At 38.7% G+C, this 19,537-nt stretch overlaps 1 non-coding gene across 1 annotated transcript; it reads left to right on the forward strand.

The window, feature by feature from the left end:
• The first annotated feature begins 7,332 nt into the window (after window positions 1-7,332).
• Window positions 7,333-7,438, forward strand: LOC145609902 (small nucleolar RNA R71). Its single transcript, XR_014106171.1, has one exon. It is a non-coding gene; the product is annotated as a small nucleolar RNA R71 (small nucleolar RNA).
• The last annotated feature ends 12,099 nt before the right edge of the window (window positions 7,439-19,537 follow it).

Below are 19,537 nucleotides of genomic sequence, written 5' to 3' on the forward strand. Positions count from 1 at the left end.
TGACTCAACTATCTAGGTCGAAAGGTCTTTCCCCAAGGTTGTAATGTAAGGCATAAAGGGTAAAGGTAGGCTAAAATTTAAAAATTTGGTGATTTTCCTAAAAAGTGAAGCAAAAGGGTGATCAATCCTTAACACCACAATCAAGAAATTACCAAACAAAAACAACACCCCCAAGCTTACTTGAAGCTATACTCATAAAAATATATGCAAAAAGCGTACACGCTTCTCCCCTAAGCTAAAATGAAGCATTGTCCTCAATGCTTAGAAGGAGAAAAGAATACATCAAAATATTTTTGAATTATTCACTTTTTCAACTTTTTTTTTCTTTTTTTATATTGAATTTGCAATGTCCTTGCCTTTTACTTAATTCGGACGGCTTTTTCACAAATATTTGCCATTATTCACAAAGAAAATGAATTCACAAACTTGCATTCATAGAAACCAAAAGTCCAACTTATCCACCATAAACTTCATCTCAAATGATCATATTGCTTCACAAAAACAAAGAAAATATAGAGAATGAAACAAAAGGTCAAAGAACTAAAGATGTGGCTTGAAAAGAAGGGATAAGGCTCAAATGGTTGAAAGAAGGAAAATGTAAACCCAAAAAATAAAGAAAATAACAAAATCTAACAAAAATGAAAAATACCATCTCGAAAAATGTGCCTTTGTCCTTCCTAGATAGTTCGGTCTCGTGTTTTAGAATCATATATCAAGCTTTATTAGATTAGGTTTGCATAGTCAAGGATCCACGCCGCTCATACAAGGAATAGTGAAGGCTAGAAAAACAAGTAACCTCACAAGGTTGTGGAAAAAACTCACTAATGTTGTCAAATCAACTATAGGAAGCAACTACCAACATGTCACAAACAAGTAGAATCCAGCTTCATGATCCTCGTAGTTCAAACCGACTACCCTAGCATACACTATCCTAGAGTCAACCAAACATAGTCTCAAACCGTGCATACCTTTAAAACCTAGGAAGAAAATCATGTTAAAGACAAGTCCAATGTACAAGGTTCATTCCATAAGAAAAGAAATGAAATACAATGCCTCAAAATCACATCAAAAATGAAAAGAAAAATGAAGGAAAGTAAGAGAAAAAAGTAAAATAAATGAAAGTAAAAGAAAAGATACGGAGACATAGAAAAGGAAAAATAGGAGAAATAGCATGCAAAGGACTAGAAAGCAAGTTAAACACATAAAATTCCCAATCGACAAACAAGTGATCGATCGACATCAAAGTCATCGATCCCAAACACATTACGTGTTAACAAGCATCCATCCTCGAACCATTCAACTTCTCCTAAACTAATCCTATTCTATGCAACCAAGTAAAATAAAGAGAAAATAAGAAAGGTCTCACCGGGCTTCCAAGCTTAGCAAAAATAAATGAAGCAATTAGAAACCACCTCGTAGCATGCCATATCCCTAAGCTCTTCAAGGAACCAAGTGAGAAAAAGAAATAAAAGAAACTATGAACAAAGAAAATGGTTAGTAACTTCAAAACAAATAAAACAAAACAACAAATAAAAAAAAACTAATCCAATCAAAAAGTATATGCAACCAAAGAAAATAAAGGTTAAACTAACCAAAGAATAGAAAGAATAAAAGAAATAAAACTAAGTAAACAATAAAGTCTAAACTAACTAAAGAACTACTCTAAACTACAAGATTTGGATTTAAGGGATTTGGATCAAAGGGTTTTGGATTAAGGGATTTGGATATAAGGGATCATCAACAACAACATGCCAAGCGAAACATCACCACAAACAACAAGCATCCAAGGAAATCAAACAAGAGGAATAAAAATAATCATGCAAACAACTAAGGTATGTACACAACAACAAAATTGGTCACCGAGCAAATTATTAGTTCCCCCAAGCTAGATAAAAATACATCTCAACATCCCAATCAAAACAAAACATGCATAAAAAATATAAGGGATGGAGGCAAAAAGCATGAAAAACGAAAGGGAACTAATAACTACTACCATAACCACCACCACTCCCACTCGGCCCGGCCCCATCGGGGTCCTTGTTCCGGTCGGGGTCATCGAAGGGATGAGGGTAAGGCTCCCATCCTCCGGTGTACCCCTCGGGCCACCCATAATGCCCCTTGAAAAGATCTTGTTGCCAAGGAGCAAGAGGGGTGAAGTTATCGGGCAAAGTGAGTTCGAAGGGTGGTTGAGATGGACATGGGGGTAGTTAGGATCACCTATAGTCACTACCACCCGGAGCCTTGTAATCATAGTTACCGTGCTCGTCCGGATAGTAGTGACGCTCGGTGTCGGGGTTAGAAGGCCCCGACCAATAAGGATGCCCATACGAAGGTAGAGGACCTTTTTGGGGCGGGAAGTACGGATAGTTAACCGGGAGAGTAATGTTCCCACGGTTAACTTCCGCCTCATAAATTTGTTGTTGTTGTGCAAACATACCTTGTTGCATCTCTTGAATACCTCTTACTTGCTCATAGATGGCCCCAAAGTCTTGATCATACATGCCATCCACGTGGATTTTCAATCCACTCATTTGCTCACTAAGAGCCTTCAAATCCGCATTGGCATAAGCATGTTGCCCTTGCTCTTGCTCTTGCTCTTGAGGAGCTTGTTGTTGTGGAGAATATTGTTGTTGTTGTTGTTGATGTTGTTCCTCTTCATCATCTTCTTCCTCATTCTCATCGGAGTCGAAGTTAGGATGCCGAAAGGACTTGGGGACATGCCACACATTGTTGGGGATCCGAGCCAAAGAAGTCAAGCCGGGGTTAGGTAAGTAGCACCGATGCTCGTTGCCTCTAAGCCACTCATATCTCCCTTCTCTATAGCCCTTGGAGATGAATTGGATTTGACCTAATTGTTGCATATCGAGGTAGATGGAAGTACTATCCCCGATCTCCTTACAAAACGGGAGATAAGCATTGAGGCAAAGGTGAGTCAACAGCCTAGTTACCATGCCCCCGCATGGGATCTCTCCCGTACTCCTCTTGCGAAGGTCCAAACAATATTGGGCAAAGATATACCCCAAGTTTAACCGGCCCACATACTCCGGGCGGGTAGACAACCATAGGACCTTGAGCTCCAACTTGCTCAACTTCCCCAATTCTTGTTTGGGGAACAAAACATAGCCCAAAAGACGGTGTACAACCCTAAGACAAGGTTGGTACACCGATGAGATCTTAGCCTTGTTGGTGATAAACTCGGTACCACCTGAGATGTCTTTCCACCATGACTTTTGATCATACTCCGGGAAGATGTAATGTTCAACGTTTACAATATCCCCGTGGGGATCAAAATACAAAGCGGCGTTGAACTCTTCCAATGAGTGGTCGAAGATGTGGTTGAACAATTGGAAGCGCACCCTATATACCCCTCCTACGGGTACAAGCTCCAAGGTAGCCAAGAACTCCAAAGTAGGCTCCTTGTAGGTGCGGTAGGCATCGGTGATGAAAGAACCCAATCGGAGATTTAGGAGCAACGACCGCACATCATTATCAATTCCCAATTTCACCATATCGGGTTGGAAGTAGTGGCGGGTTTGTTTTAGGATTCTTTCTTCCTTTAAATTTTGGTAGAAGGTCTTTTTTTTGTCGGTGAAGTTTTTCTTGTTGGGTAGAGAGGTTGGGGGTCGTGTTTGAGTGGAGGAGGGGTTGGAAGTACTAGGCCTAGAAGATGTACTAGGCCTAGAGGAGGTACTTGGGCGAGGAGGTTCATCGATGCTAACATCGGTTTTCCGATTCTTGGTGAGTTTCTTGAGGTATTTAGACATTTTGAGAGGCCAGAAAGATCACCAATATCCAACAAAAATGATGAGAACAACACCAATAATCCAAGAAAAACTTCCTTTCAACAATCCAAGAACAACCACAAGACCAATACCAAAATCAACAAACAATACAATGTTATGCAAAATCAATCAATAAACATCACCAAATCACAACCAATATCAAGATCATGCATCAAAAATCACCAAATCAATACTACACTATTATGATATAAATTATCAATCTATGCAAAATTATGATATAAATGGCAAAATTAAAGAAATAATTAGTGATTATACCATAAAAGAAGCAAGATTAACCGATTTAGATCAACCAATTTGATCCCACAAAGAAAGCCCCAAATTCGGCCACCAAGAGTAGGAGAGAGAGTGAGTGAAATTTGGGTCAATTTGTGAAGAATTTGTAGTGTAGAAAGGATTGTGAGTCATTTTGATTGAAAATGGAGTGATTTTAGTTAGGATTTGAAGGATTTAAGATGGTGAATGGTTTGTGAGGAGTGCGCACAAGGGAGGATTTTGGAAGGGGAAGCCGTGAGGTAGTTAGAGGAAATGAGGAAATGAAGGGAGGAAAGAAGATGAAGAAGGATATATTGCACGTCCAGCAACGTGCGGCCGCACAGAGCTGATGTGCGCCCGCACACGCAGGCTGTGCGCCCGCACATGCCTCGTGTGCGGCCGCACATCCCTGTGCGTGCCCCTTCCTTCTTTTTCTCAAAAATTTGATACTTACTGCCTATTTTGGTGCGCACATGAATCATAATGGTGATGAGGAACAACATAGGCAGTAGCTAAAATCATTTTCAATGCCCTCAAAGTTGAAAATTCATGTGCTCACCACAAAAACTCACTAAGTATCAATTTCCTCCAACTTTCAAAACATGAATTTCCTATCTTACCTCTCTAAAATTCTTACCCTTTTTACCTCAAATTTCGAATAAAATCGAACAAAATGTGATTTGTGCCATGAACACCTTCCATCCATCATCCCTACTTGTAGAATTCCTATCCCGCAAAAGGTCATCCTAAAAATCCAATTAAGTAGAAAAGTGAAAGAAAAGACAAAGTAATAAAAGAAACAAAATTAAGAAAATTCGAAAATCAAAAGGAAAAGTTAGAAACTCCGGGTTGCCTCCCGGGAAGCGCTTGCTTAAGGTCCTAAGCTCGACCCTTCCTCCAAATCATGGAGGGTCAATGAATACAACCTTCTTCAAGGTAGTTGATAGAGCAAAATCTTCTTCAATTTTGAGCAACTTCTCATCGTTGCTTAATGAAACCTTCACAAAATTCTTTTCAAATTCTTCCTTCTCCTTTCTCAACTTCTTTCTTTTTCTTGCTTTCTTCGAGTCACGGGCCTTTTTCTTCGGCTTGACTTCAACATATTTAATCATGGAAGCTTTCTCCTTATCTTGAGAATTAAGCTTGAACCAATTTGGAATCTCAATTTCTTTCTCATCCCTTGGCTTTTGAATTACAAATTCTTCTTCACTAACATCATTAAGACTTGCACACATTATCAACAATCTCAAAAACATCGTTAGTAGAAGAATCAACCATGCACACATCATCAATGGAACGAGAAAGACTAGCACATGCTATATCTTGCACACAAGATAAGGACTCATGCATTGGCTTCAACTTAAAACTCTCTTCCAATTTTCCACATCTCAAAGTGATTTGGCCTCCCTTCTCATCTATTAAGGCTCCCGAGGTGGCTAAGAAAGGCCTCCCTAGAATGATTGGAATATGCTCATCCTCCTCAATCTCCAAAACAACAAAATCCACGGGAAAGACAAACTCTCCAATCTTTAAAGGGACATCATCAATTCTTCCCTTAGGAAGCTTAATAGAGCGATTGGCCAATTGAAGTGTTATATTAGATGGTTGAAGCTCACCTAGATTTAGCCTCTTGAAAACTGAAAAGGGCATAATACTCACACTAGCCCCTAGATCACACAAAGCATTCTCAAAAACCATTTTCTTGATTTGACAAGGGACTGAAAAATTCCCCGGATCTTCCATTTTCTCCGAGAGCTCACCATGGATAAGAGCACTAAAACACTTCCCTCCTTCCACCAAACTACCCTCATCAAAATCTTCCTTCTCCTCTAGTACCTCCTTATGGAACTTGGAGTACTTAGGCATATCGGGAATTGGCTCGGTAGAGGGTGTGGAATCATGGACTTCCTTAAGAACTTCAAGGAACTTCCCAAATTGCTCATCCATTTTGAATCTCAAGTATTTTTGGGGGTATGGTAGATCGGGAAATCTCTCTACCTCACTCATCTTTTCAACAACACATTCTTCTTTTTCCTCACCCTCACAATAAATTTACTTGGACTCAACCCTCTCCACTTCATTCTCCATAGCACCATTCTCATCTCTTTCCTCTTTTGAACAAGAAACTCCCTCATTAAAGTCATTTCCACCACTTGTGGCAATAGAGTACACGGGTTTCTTTGGTTCAACTCCTTGGGAAGGCAAAGATGAAGGACTAGCATAATCCTTAATAGTGCTTGCTAATTAGGTAATTTGAGTCTCAAGCATCTTATTGTGGGTCATCATCTCATTGAATTTCTTATCACTAACCGCCATATAGGTGTTAATGATCTTGGTTTGATTATCAATCAATTCCTCCAAAGTAGTCCTAGGAGAAGAAGGTTGTGAATAGGAATTTTCACCTTGAGTCTTTGGAACAAATCCGGGTGGGGGACCTCTTTGAGCATTGTTTTGAAAATTTCCCCTTCCTTGATTGTTCCAATTACCCCTATAACCTTGATTATGGTTACCACCACCATGATTATGGTTACCATTACCTTGGTTATGATTTCCATAACCTTGGTTTTGATTACCATAGCCTTGGTTTTGATTACCATAATTTTGGCTTTGATTTTGGCCACTATAACCTTGGTTATGGTTACCACGAGAACCTTGATTCCCTTGGTTCCTATAACCACCACCATGATTATAGTTGTCAAAATTGCCTTGGTTTTGGTAATTCCTATTCCATTGACCTCTTTGATTATCAAACCTTTGAACATTGTTGTTTGACACAAAATTAACATGTTCACACTCATTGTTCTCAAACTCATCAACACATTCATTGTTGCAATTGCTAGAATCATGGTCATATGATCCACATACATCACAAAACAAACATCCCATAGGCATATTATGTGAAGTAGAAGGAGTTTGAGAGTTAGAAGAAGTACCTCTCCCCTTGATTTGGGAGGGAAGATTTGGAGCTTGGGAAGAGGAAGAAACACTCTCCAATTTGGCCTTGATAGCCGTCATCTCCTTTCCCAAGTTTGTCATTTTAGAGGAAAGATTGTTGATGGCATTGAGATGGTCCACCGAGTACAACGAAGATTGCTTGCTTGAAGAATCTCTTTCCCCATCTTGCCAATCTCTATAGTAAGTCACCAGATCCACTATTATGTCCACAACTTCTTCTTCGGTTATGTTCATGATTGGACCACCGGCCCCTCCATCAAGACATGCCTTGCCTTGAAGACTCAAACCAACATAGAAGATTTGGATCAATTGATATGTTGGAATTCAGTGGTGAGGACATTCTCTTTGGTACTCCTTGAATCTCTCCCATGCTTCATAAAGACTCTCATTTGGCTTTTGCTTGAATCCTTGAATTAAAGCCCTTGCCTCCGCCGTTTTCTTTTGAGGATAGAAACGGGACAAGAAAGCTTTAGTGACATCATCCCAAGTTCTCAATGAATTGGGCTTCACCTCTTTGTCTAGCTATTCCAAAGACCTTCCTATGAGGGAGAATGGGAACAACTTAAGGCGGATGAATTCTTGAGACACTCCATTAACCTTGATCGTGTTGCAATATTTTTCAAACTCCTTAAGATGGTTCAATGGGCTCTCGTTCTTTGCTCCACTATATTGTCTCCTCTCAATTAGGGTGATCATTGCCGGCCGAATTTCAAAGTCGTTTGCCGGTGTTGTAGGTGGAGCTATGCCGCTCTCGAACCTATATGCACCGGGTACTCCCAATTCTTTCAAGGCAACTCTTGGTTGTTCTCCCATGACTTGCTCTTGTTCAATCTCTCCTTCGCTTGAGGAACTATAATCCAAAGTCTTGTTTGCTACTCTCCTCCTTGAGAGAGTTCTTTCAATCTCCGGATCAAAGGGAACAAATGAGCGATCTTGGGACCTATGCATACAAAACTCAAAGAAAATATAAGTAGCACGGCAACAAGTGTAGCCTAAAGTGTAAAATCTTTTTGTATTTTGCAAATAAAATGAAATAGACTCAACAACAACATGCACTCAAAGCACCATTCCCCGGCAACGACGCCATTTAAATGGGAAGGAGAACGGTAGGTCGTTGGGCTACCACCCCACCCAATCAAACAAAATTTGTAACTTAACAAACCCCTATTTAGTGTAGTGGTAAGTCAAGGTCGAACCCAAAGGAATGGAGGTCGAATGCACAATGCTAGAACTTGTATGGAATCAATCTAAAGACACTAGGGCAATGGATTCACATGTAATCGTAATGGAAAATGGTAAATTAGGAGGTCAAATCGACTAAGTTGAGTGATATGAAGGAAGATCATCATGTATCCAAAAGAGCATACCAAGATAGTTCACCTAGAGCTCTAACTAGCATCAACTACGCTAAACACTACCTAGGGAACGTCACAAAGCACCTCAATCGTGAAATTGCAAGTTAATAATCAATGGTCCGTATCATCGCAAGCTCACAATGCAATCTAGTGCAATAATCAAAGATGGCCAAACTTCAATTAATCACACACATGCACATGAATTATCAACCAAATTTAATCATATCATCAACTCCATCAATTATCCCCAAATTACTCTAATCCATCACTCAAACATGCTTCACCATTTCCCTAGCTAGAAAACTACTCACTAGCCATAGGAATCAAGATCAAAACTACAACAATCATTAATTTTATCATCAACATAATTGAAATCAAAGATTAAACCAATAATCAATCAAAATTCAATTAAACTACAATCAATCATCAAACAAGCTTCAATCAATCATCAATAACATGGAAAACAAATGAAATCAACTAGAATAAAACTTGTATTGAAATCAAGAAGAAGATTCTTACAAAACATTGATCTAAAGATCAATAACAATGAGGAATTCTTGAGCAATCACCAAAAATCATGAGTTTCTCTCTATAAAGTTCTTGAGTTTCTCTCTAAAACTTCTTACTAAAAATAGGGAGAAATAACTATATATACAAAGAGGAGGTCGGTATTGACGCCCAAAAATAGACCCTCGTAGGTGCGGGTGCTCGGAGGAGAGAGAATGGTGCGCACGGGACACACCCAGATTGGTGCGCCCGCACGCACCAGGTGTGCGGCCGCACCCGACCAATGTGCGGCTGCACACCACCTTGGTGCGCCCGCATATTTCTGGGTCTTTCCCCCTTCTTCTCTTCGTCCTAGCTCTAGCGGTGCACACATCCTAGATGATGATGATGGAGGACAAAGTAGGCAGAAACTTTCTTGAATTTCTTGAAAAGTATAAGCCATGAAGAAGGCATATACAAAGCCTTGAAGCTTGCCTCTTGGATCCACCTTTGACTTGAAGCTTCTTGCACCATCTTTAGGCATGAAAACAATGAAAGCTTATAGAGAGGAAGCTCGGGAATTCTTGGACGATCAATTACCACCTACAAACAAATGATAAAAAGCAAGTAAAAGAGAAAAATAACAAGTAAACTAGAAAAACCATGAAATAGAGAAACTAACTACAAAAAGCATAAAATGAAGAAAACAAGAATAAAACTAAGGAAAACTAAAGAAAAGAGAGATAAATGAAAATAGAAATCATCCAAAAAGGGACCAAATGAGTGCCATAAATGTCACTCATCATTTCCTAGTTAGTGTTTAGCGTAGTTGGCACTAGTTAGACCTCTAGGAGAAATATCTTGGTATGCTCTTTTGGATACATGTTTGATCTTCCTTCATATCAGTTGACTTAGTTGGTTTGACCTCCCAAATTACCATTCTCCATTGCAATTACATGTGGATCCATTCCCTTAGTGTCTTTTATATTGATTTTATACAAGTTCATTGCATTGATTAGCTCTAGCTCTAGTTCTTACCATAAACCCTGCATTTGACTTCGGAGTAGCTTGACATTAGGCAATATGCATTCAACTTCCATTCCTTTGGCTTCGACCTCGACTTAAATTACCACTACACTTCCATAGGGGTTTGTTGAGTTATAAATATTGTTTTATTGGGTGGGGTGGTAGCCCAACGACCTACCGTTCCTTATCCCGTCAAGTGCCGAGTGAGCCTTATTGGCTACCCCTACTTATTCTTGTATTATGATTGTTTCGCTTTGCATGCCCTGTTGTTGGGATTAGCTTGGGGGAGGGATAGCTCGTATCTAGCTTGGGGGTATTATTTGTGGGTGGTTGTGTTTTGCATGTCTTTCCCCTAGCTAGTGGTTCATTCAGTATTGTTGCTTTTCCGTCTTCCTGTCTTGTATCTGCTCCAATTGTTTCTGTTATGATGTTATGATGGTTTCTTAATGACGATTTGATCGGGTTAGGATAGGTCGCTGGTACTACTACCCCTAATCAAAGTAATTACTTATAATGCCTAAACTTACACTAAATTAGTTAGTGACAAGTAAAGGGTCGATCCACTAAGGAAGCACACTCAGTTAACATCAATGTCACTAATGCAAGAGTAAAAAGGGAAATGCTTTTGTTTGTTTTTGGATAGAAAGCACTAATACTACAAACAAGCAAATATAAAGAAGATTAAAATCAAGAGAGAACGACGCTAGGGTACGGGGGTTTCAAATATGATTGAAATGAGGGGGAACAATATTAAGCATTATGATTAACAGTACATGCCAAAAGATATAAAATCCTTGACGTGGGGAAAACTATGTCGTTGAACTAATCCTCCCTACGATCAAACAAATTAATAATCACTCAACTACCTAAATACAAGTATAGAGGTAAGTCAAGGGTCGAACCACTAGGAACGGTTATGTTCAAGTATTTCTAATTTGCGCCTAAGCTAGGTCGAAGTCTAAGGTGAAAGGTAACGCTATTCTACTTCCTAAATCAAAAACCAAACAAATGAAATACTAGGGAATCGGGATCAACATGCATTCATGATAACCAAGCTAATTAGGGAGTCAAGCAATCCAAGGAATGCAAAGACAAATAGTAGGAGCAATTAGGGGCATTCAACTAATCATCCTCACACTCTCTAACATAGATTTCTCTAGTGCTAAACAATATGAAGAAACATAATCAAATACTCAACTAATTATGATCAAATTGATATCAAGTGGTCATGTCAATCAATTCAATCATGCAATAAATGTTAGCAATCATGGTTAGCTACTCCAATCAAACTTATGCAACATGCAAACCACTAAGAATCAATTTAATCACAATACAAGAACTACTCAAATTCCCAAATCAATCTCAATCCATCAATCACACATGTTTACCCAAACCCTAGCAAGTAAACTACTCAAGAAACATGATTAAATCTACTATCAACTATAGAGAACAAGAATCAACAAAATATCAAGAACAAATACTCTAATCAAACATCAAATATCAAAATCAAACTAAACAACCATCAAATTAAACAAAGCAATTGAATGAGATAGAGTTTAGAAATTCTCATTGATAATTAAGATGATCTCCAACACAATTGTCACACTTGCATCTTCAATCTCTCAATCACCATTGAAATTCTTCACTTTCTCTCTCTAAAACTACTCCTAAGCTAGGCTAAACTAGAGAGAGAAGCTCTCAACCTAAGAGAGAGAAAACTATTCTAAAACTAAAGAAATTACATGAATCAAGAATAAAGGAAACCAAAAACTATCTAAACAAAAGGAGAAAAGAAGCTTTAAAACTGTAAAAGACCCAGAAACCCGGGCCCACAGAGAACTCGGCCGCGCCCGCGGAGGAAGACGGAAACCCCGATAGCCGCGCCCGCGGCCCAAGCCCGCGCCCTCGGGGAGCCCTCGGGACAACCGCGGGTGCTTACTGCCCAAAAACGGCAGTTTTGGAGCTGCAGCAACCCCGCGCCCGCGGGTACTGTAGCCCGCGCCCGCGGCAGAATTTCAGGGCTAACTTCGGAAGGCTGTAACTCTCAATCTATGAATTGTATGAGGGCGTGCAACCTATCATTGGAAAGCTCTTTAAGTCTAGTTTCCAACACACTTTGAATCACATCAATCCGATCTGTAGAACTTGAGATATGACTGAAACAATGCACAAAGGTCCTATTTGATACTTTGCAATCCTTCGTTTTCCTTTGTTTCAAACTCAAATTCAATTCCGAAAAGTGCATATTGATGCTAGTGGGTGCTATTTTCAAATTCCATGCATATAGCCCGCGACGTACCTACAAAACAAGACAAAGAAACGGAGAAGCGAGAGAAATAGCCGAGAAATGAATAAAATGATAAGAAAACCATTAAAAGCATGCATTTCTCTAAACTAACACAAAATAACACAAATCGAGCATTATTCTTTATAAACACGACACTAAAGACTAAAAACGAGCATAGAAATATAAAGAAAACATAGCCTAAAGGTGCCATAAATGGCACGGATCAAATTCCCCCAAGCTAAACTTTTGCTCGTCCTCGAGCAAAACAAAATCCAACCCAAGGGAAAAATGATGACATTATTCAAGCAAAGAAAGAAACAAGAAAACTAGAGAAGATGGGAATATACACTAACTCACTTTCGTAGGAATCACGGTCAATTTTAGCAACTGAAGACAAGCCATTTAAACCCCTAGATCGCCCTAGAGGACGACTGATGCTCTCGTAAGGGTATCCCAAGAGTTTACCCATAACTCTCATAATAATAGAAACAAGGCAAAGCTTGAAAAAGAAAACAAAATACAAGAAAAGCAAACAAATGTTCATGAATGGACTTTTGCAAATGTACAAGCACAAGTGGATGCAAATCTTTCTAAACAAGTAAGGGAGTGCACGTTCCAAGATACCCAAGGTTGATTGAAACATAAATATGCTAAGCATAGGAACTAGCTTTCACAATCCACTTTCTTCCCAAACGATCTTACCGCGTTCTTCCTAATAGCTTCAAATCGACCTCAAATGAGCATCCCAATGATTCCACGAAGGAACCGGAAAAAAAAAAGAATTTTTAGGCTACTCGACATCTTGACTTTTGCATCCGCTCTCCCTATTCCTAAAACTCACATTCCTCTCCTCCGATGAATGACTCAACCACTTAGGTCAAAAGGTCTTTCCCCAAGGTTGTAACATTAAGGCAAAAGGGTGAAGGTAGGCTAAAATTAAAATTTGGTGGTTTTCCTAATAGTGAAGCAAAGAACGGGCCCTTTCTTAGAATCACAATCAAGTAGTCACCAAACAAAAACAAACTAACACCCCCAAGCTTATTCAAAGCTATACTTACAAACATAAACACAAAAAGTGTGAGAACGCTTCCCCCCAAGCTTAAATGGAGCATTGTCCTCAATGCTCAAAAAGGGAGAAAACTCACATCAAAATATTTTTGAATTTTTTCATTTTTCACTTTTTTTTTTCTTTTTCATTTTTCAATAATGCTTTGTCCTCGCCTCTTTTAACTTTGGACGGCTTTTTCGATTTTGCACTTATTTGTCCATGCCATTTTTACATTGGACGACTTTTATAATCACTTGCCATTATTCACAAAATATGTAAAAAACACAAACTTGCTTCAATTTAGAACCAAAGCCAAACTCATACACCACAACTCCAAAAGATGACCATTTGCTTCACAAAAACCAACAATGGAACGAAAAGAAACAAAAGGCTCAAGAATCTAAGTACGTGGCTAGAAAAGAAAGTTATAGGCTCAAATGGTGGCAAGAAGGCAAATGTAAACCCAAAAATAACAAAAATGAATAAAACTATCCTAAAAATGAAAAATACCACCCCGAAAAAAAAAATGCCTTTGTCCTCCCTAAATGGTTCGGTCTCGGATTCAAGATCTATGAGTCAAGTTTCAAGATTAGGTTTGCAAGAAGTCAAGGATCCATGCCGCTCATGCAAATATAGGTAGAAGGCTTGAAAAACAAAGAACTCACACAGATGTAGCAAACACTTACTATTGGCGTCAAATCGACTATCGGAAGCAACTACCAAACATGCCACAAACAAGTAGAATCCGGCTTCATGTTCCCACTAGTTCTAACAACTACCTTAGCATGCTTTATCCTAGAATCAACCAAACGTACTCTCAAACCGTGCACACCATTACCATTTAAGAAGAAAAGCATTCAATTATACAAGTTCAAATGTTATTATGTCCAAAGCAAGAACAAAACAAAACACATTGCAAATTTGCCTTGATAGAAACAAAAATCTTTTTGGAGTTTTTCAAAATATAAGAACATGGAAAAGAATATACAAAGGTGCATAGCATATATGAATCAATATCCCACCAAACATGATAGAATACCCTCCCCCAAACTTGAATGAGACAATACACTAAAACATAAATCATATAATCCATGGGAGGGGAAAACAAGGAGATCAATTCAACAAACCAACATATGTCCAACAAGTCATCATCCACTAGAGAAAGTGTAAGGAAGGATATTACCGGATATTAGGTGGGTGTAAATACCCGCAAATGACCCAATTTTACCCTTTCAAGGCTAACAACCTCTAGTATTGAATTTTCCTTTCTTATGCTAGCAAAAATAGGAGTCAACCTTTCTTGATACTTAATCCATATTGAAGCACCAAAGTATATCAAGTCATGTACCTAGCAAAAGGCACACAAACATTTCCATGAGAAAAAAAATCTAATCTAAAAAGAAAAGGAAAATCTAATATAAAGCATGGGTTACTTCCCGAGAAAGGCTTGCTTAAGGTCCAAGCTTGACCGCACTAGTAAAATAATATTGCAACGATCGCAAGAGCTTGTCAAATGCACTACTACACATTTCATATGAGAGCAAGTATGCACATGACAAAAATAAGGCATGCAACAAGCATATTGCACACCTATGGAGTTGAGAAGAAGTATGCCAAGAAGAAGAAGGAGAGAAGGGAAAAACAAGAATATAAGAAAAAGGAAGAGAAATTAAAGAAAGAGAAGAAGGCATACTCTTCCCAACAAAATATTTTTGGTTGAAAATCCCACCATCATCCTCAAAAGTCATCAAATGAGGCACTTGAGGGACTAAAGGCTTTTCAAGAGGAGGGGATATAAGAAAAGAAGGTAATGACATGGGATAAGAGGGGACAAGATCAAGCTTTCTTGAAAATGAGGTGTAAGGTGAAGGAATAGGAATCGGTTGCTCACTTACACCACTATCCATTGAAACACAAGCTCTCTCATCCAATGAACTCACATCCAAAGGGCTCTCCTCCAACTCATCATCATTCAAATCAAGCTCATTCTCAATCACATCCTCCTCACAAACTTCACACCCTAAGAGAGCTCTCAAAAGCTTCAAATCACGATCAAGGTTCAAAGGAAGCTCATCAAAGGGTTGAGGGTCAAACATCGGAGGTAGCTCAAAATAATCATGAGAAGTACAATCTCCCTCTAAAAAGGCCTCATCCATCTCAATGGTGGAAAATGTAGAAGAGAAAGGGTCATCAAAGGTGAAAGAGGAGGGCAATGGTTGAAAATTTGAGATAGCACCAAACACTTCACTCTCATCTTCATAATCATCAAAAGTAGGTTCTTCCTCCTCAACCTTATCACATGGAACCTCTTCTTCATCAAAATCGTCTAAGCTCAAGGCCTCACCCTCAAAGAAACCATGGTCATCATACAAAGGAGATGGGGTGCAAAAAGGTTGGCCTTCAAAATTGAGGAATGGGGGAATGAAATTGCAATCAAGGGAGGTGGGTGGGGAAATTGACTCGTCAATTGGTTTTTGAACACTCAAAACCTCTTGGTTCTCACCACCCTCAAACATCCAATCTCCCATGGGAACTACTTCATCATCCTCATCCTCACTCTCTCTCCTCACAACTTCTCCACGCTTCAAAAATTGCAATGTTCCATCCTTCTTAACTTGAATTAATGTTTCCTCAAAATTAAGAGAAACCAACTATTTTAGTTTCTCTTTAACTCCATTTAAAGGGTCAATGGAACGAAATTCAAATTGGGAAGGAGGTTCAAAGTGCAAACTCTCTTTAGGAACATCCATCTCTACACCCTTTTCCTCACTCATAGGCTCTCTAACATCCTCCTTGCATACTTTTGAGCTCTCAAAACAATCATCGTCATCATCTTCCATATCTACCAATGTGGTAGAAACTTCATTCACATTCAATATTGATGACAATTGACTCTCCATCTCATCATTCTTCCTAAAAACAACCTCATTACTCTCTTCCAACTTTTTCAACATTTCCATTTGGCTTCTTACAATCTCCAAATATCTCATCTCATTTAGTTCCAAATTAGAATTCATCTCCAATTTTCTCAAAGAACCGCCAATTTGATTATAAGAAGACTCAAAGGTAGGGTCTAAAGATTGGAAAGATGAAGAGCATTGAGGAGCATCATGGGGGAAAGAATTATGTTCAAGAATGCAAAGATCAACATTAGAAATATGAGTGGCATCATCAAATTGGGGAATGGGGGCAGAAGTAGGCATGCAAGATTCATCATTCATGGAACATGGACCATGACAATCATCAATGGAAACATTTGAATAACCATGACCACGATCATAACTATCTCTAGCAAACCATACATAAAAGTCCCAAGCATCATTGATTGATAATGCCCGAAATCTACCATTAAACATGCTCTCAACAATGTCTCTAGTTTGCTCATTCAAATTATGATAACAAATCTCGCAAGCCTCCCAAATATCCCAACCATGGTAACTAATGAAGTTCTCTAATCTATTAAAGTACACCCAAAATGGCTCGTCCTCTAATTGAGGAAACGAGAAATTTTCCATTTTATACAAAACAAGCAAAAATCAAATAAAAGAAAAGTATACACAAAGACCTAGACTCAAGCAATTAAAAACACTCAAACATAGACACCGTTCCCCGGCAACGGCGCCATTTTGACGTGGGGAAAACTATGTCGTTGAACTAATCCTCCCTACGGTCAAACAAATTTATAATCACTCAACTACCTAAATACAAGTATAGAGGTAAGTCAAGGGTCGAACCACTAGGAACGATTATGTTCAAGTATTTCTAATTTGCGCCTAAGCTAGGTCGAAGTCTAAGGTGAAAGGTAACGCTATTCTACTTCCTAAATCAAAAACCAAACAAATGAAATACTAGGGAATGGGGATCAACATGCATTCATGATAACCAAGCTAATTAGGGAGTCAAGCATTCCAAGCAATGCAAAGACAAATAGTAGGAGCAATTAGGGGCATTCAACTAATCATCCTCACACTCTCTAACATAGATTTCTCTAGTGCTAAACAATATGAAGAAACATAATCAAATACTCAACTAATTATGATCAAATCGATATCAAGTGGTCATGTCAATCAATTCAATCATGCAATAAATGCTAGCAATCATGGTTAGCTACTCCAATAAAACTTATGCAACATGCAAACCACTAAGAATCAATTTAATCACAATACAAGAACTACTCAAATTCCCAACTCAATCTCAATCCATCAATCACACATGTTTACCCAAACCCTAGCAAGTAAACTACTCAAGAAACATGATTAAATCTACTATCAACTATAGAGAACAAGAATCAACAAAATATCAAGAACAAATACTCTAATCAAACATCAAATATCAAAATCAAACTAAACAACCATCAAATTAAACAAAGCAATTGAATGAGATAGAGTTTAGAAATGCTCATTGATAATTAAGATGATCTCCAACACAATTGTCACACTTGCATCTTCAATCTCTCAATCACCATTGAAATTCTTCACTTTCTCTCTCTAAAACTACTCCTAAGCTACGCTAAACTAGAGAGAGAAGCTCTCAACCTAAGAGAGAGAAAACTATTCTAAAACTAAAGAAATTACATGAATCAAGAATAAAGAAAACCAAAAACTATCTAAACAAAAGGAGAAAAGAAGCTTTAAAACCGTAAAAGACCCAGAAACCCGCGCCCGCGGAGAACTCGGCCGCGCCCGCGGAGGAAGACGAAAACCCCGATAGCCGCGCCCTCGGGGAGCCCTCGGGACAACCACGGGTGCTTACTGCCCAAAAACGGCAGTTTTGGAGCTGCAGCAACCCCGCGCCCGCGGGTACTGTAGCCCGCGCCCGCGGCAGAATTTCAGGGCTAACTTCGGAAGGCTGTAACTCTCAATCTATGAATTGTATGAGGGCGTGCAACCTATCATTGGAAAGCTCTTTAAGTCTAGTTTCCAACCCAACTTGAATCACATCAATCCAATCTGTAGAACTTGAGATATGACTGAAACAATGCACAAAGGTCCTATTTGATACTTTGCAATCCTTCGTTTTCCTTTGTTTCAAACTCAAATTCAATTCCGAAAAGTGCATATTGATGCTAGTGGGTGCTATTTTCAAATTCCATGCATATAGCCCGCGACGTACCTACAAAAAAAGACAAAGAAACGGAGAAGCGAGAGAAATAGCCGAGAAATGAATAAAATGATAAGAAAACCATTAAAAGCATGCATTTCTCTAAACTAACACAAAATAACACAAATTGAGCATTATTCTCTATAAACACGACACAAAAGACTAAAAACGAGCATAGAAATATAAAGAAAACATAGCCTAAAGGTGCCATAAATGGCACGGATCAATCCTACCTAAACAATTCATTTTCAAGCAATAGCTTAGGCAAACCAATAAAAATGGTCTAAACTAATTAGGATCATTTTCATGCATCCCATTAGGTACAAACTAACCCATGAATAAAGAAGCATAATACATGGAACTCCATTTCAATAACTCATTCTCATGCAATCATTAAAATAGAGGTGATCTAAATCTAGTTCAAATCATTCTAATGCATTTAAACTAGAAGGCAATCAAATAAGGTGCTACAATAATCTCAAGTCAATAAAAATCATATCTTTCATTGATTTAAGTCATGTAATCAATCCACTAATCATCATTCATCCATCATTCAATACATATTTTACACCCCCCTTCCCCTAGCTAAGAAACTGGCCTAGAAAAGGGGGATTAGACATGATAACAAAACTAAATGAAAACAAAGTAAACATGAAGGCAAACATGATCAAAAACAATGAAAATACCAAAAGATATCAATCCATAAAATAGAGAGAAATAAACAACTATAGTGCAAATAAACAAAGCTAAGAGAAAAGATTAGAGATTACTAGATAGGCAATAGTAGAAAGATCAAAACTTGCAAAGTTGCTTGATGGATTGAAATGAAAGTTGAACCAAAGTTGCATACATGAAGATAACTTGAGTAATACTACACTTTCTCTCTCTAAGATTATGGTTTAATTGTTTCTAAGATAAGGCTAGATGATCCACTAATCTACCCTACAACCTATATATATAGGATACTTAAAAGATAAAAAAATACGAAATAAAAAAAACTGAAACTCAGCAGTGCGCGCCCGCGCATGTACACTGCGCGCCCGCGTAGATGTTGTGCGTGTGCCCTCGTAGATCTTGTGCTCCCACATATCTGTGGGTACGGGGCATTAGACCCACAAATGCTCGCCTTCTCCCATCATTCTGCGCGCTCGCGCTTGAAGAGTGTGCAACCGCGTACAAAGCACGCACAAGGTGCACACAACTCCCTGTTTTGGTGCTGCTTCTG

The sequence above is a fragment of the Chenopodium album genome, chromosome 23 (assembly GCF_948465745.1).
Source record: "Chenopodium album chromosome 23, dcCheAlbu1.1, whole genome shotgun sequence".
In the NCBI taxonomy this organism is placed as follows: Eukaryota; Viridiplantae; Streptophyta; class Magnoliopsida; order Caryophyllales; family Amaranthaceae; genus Chenopodium; species Chenopodium album.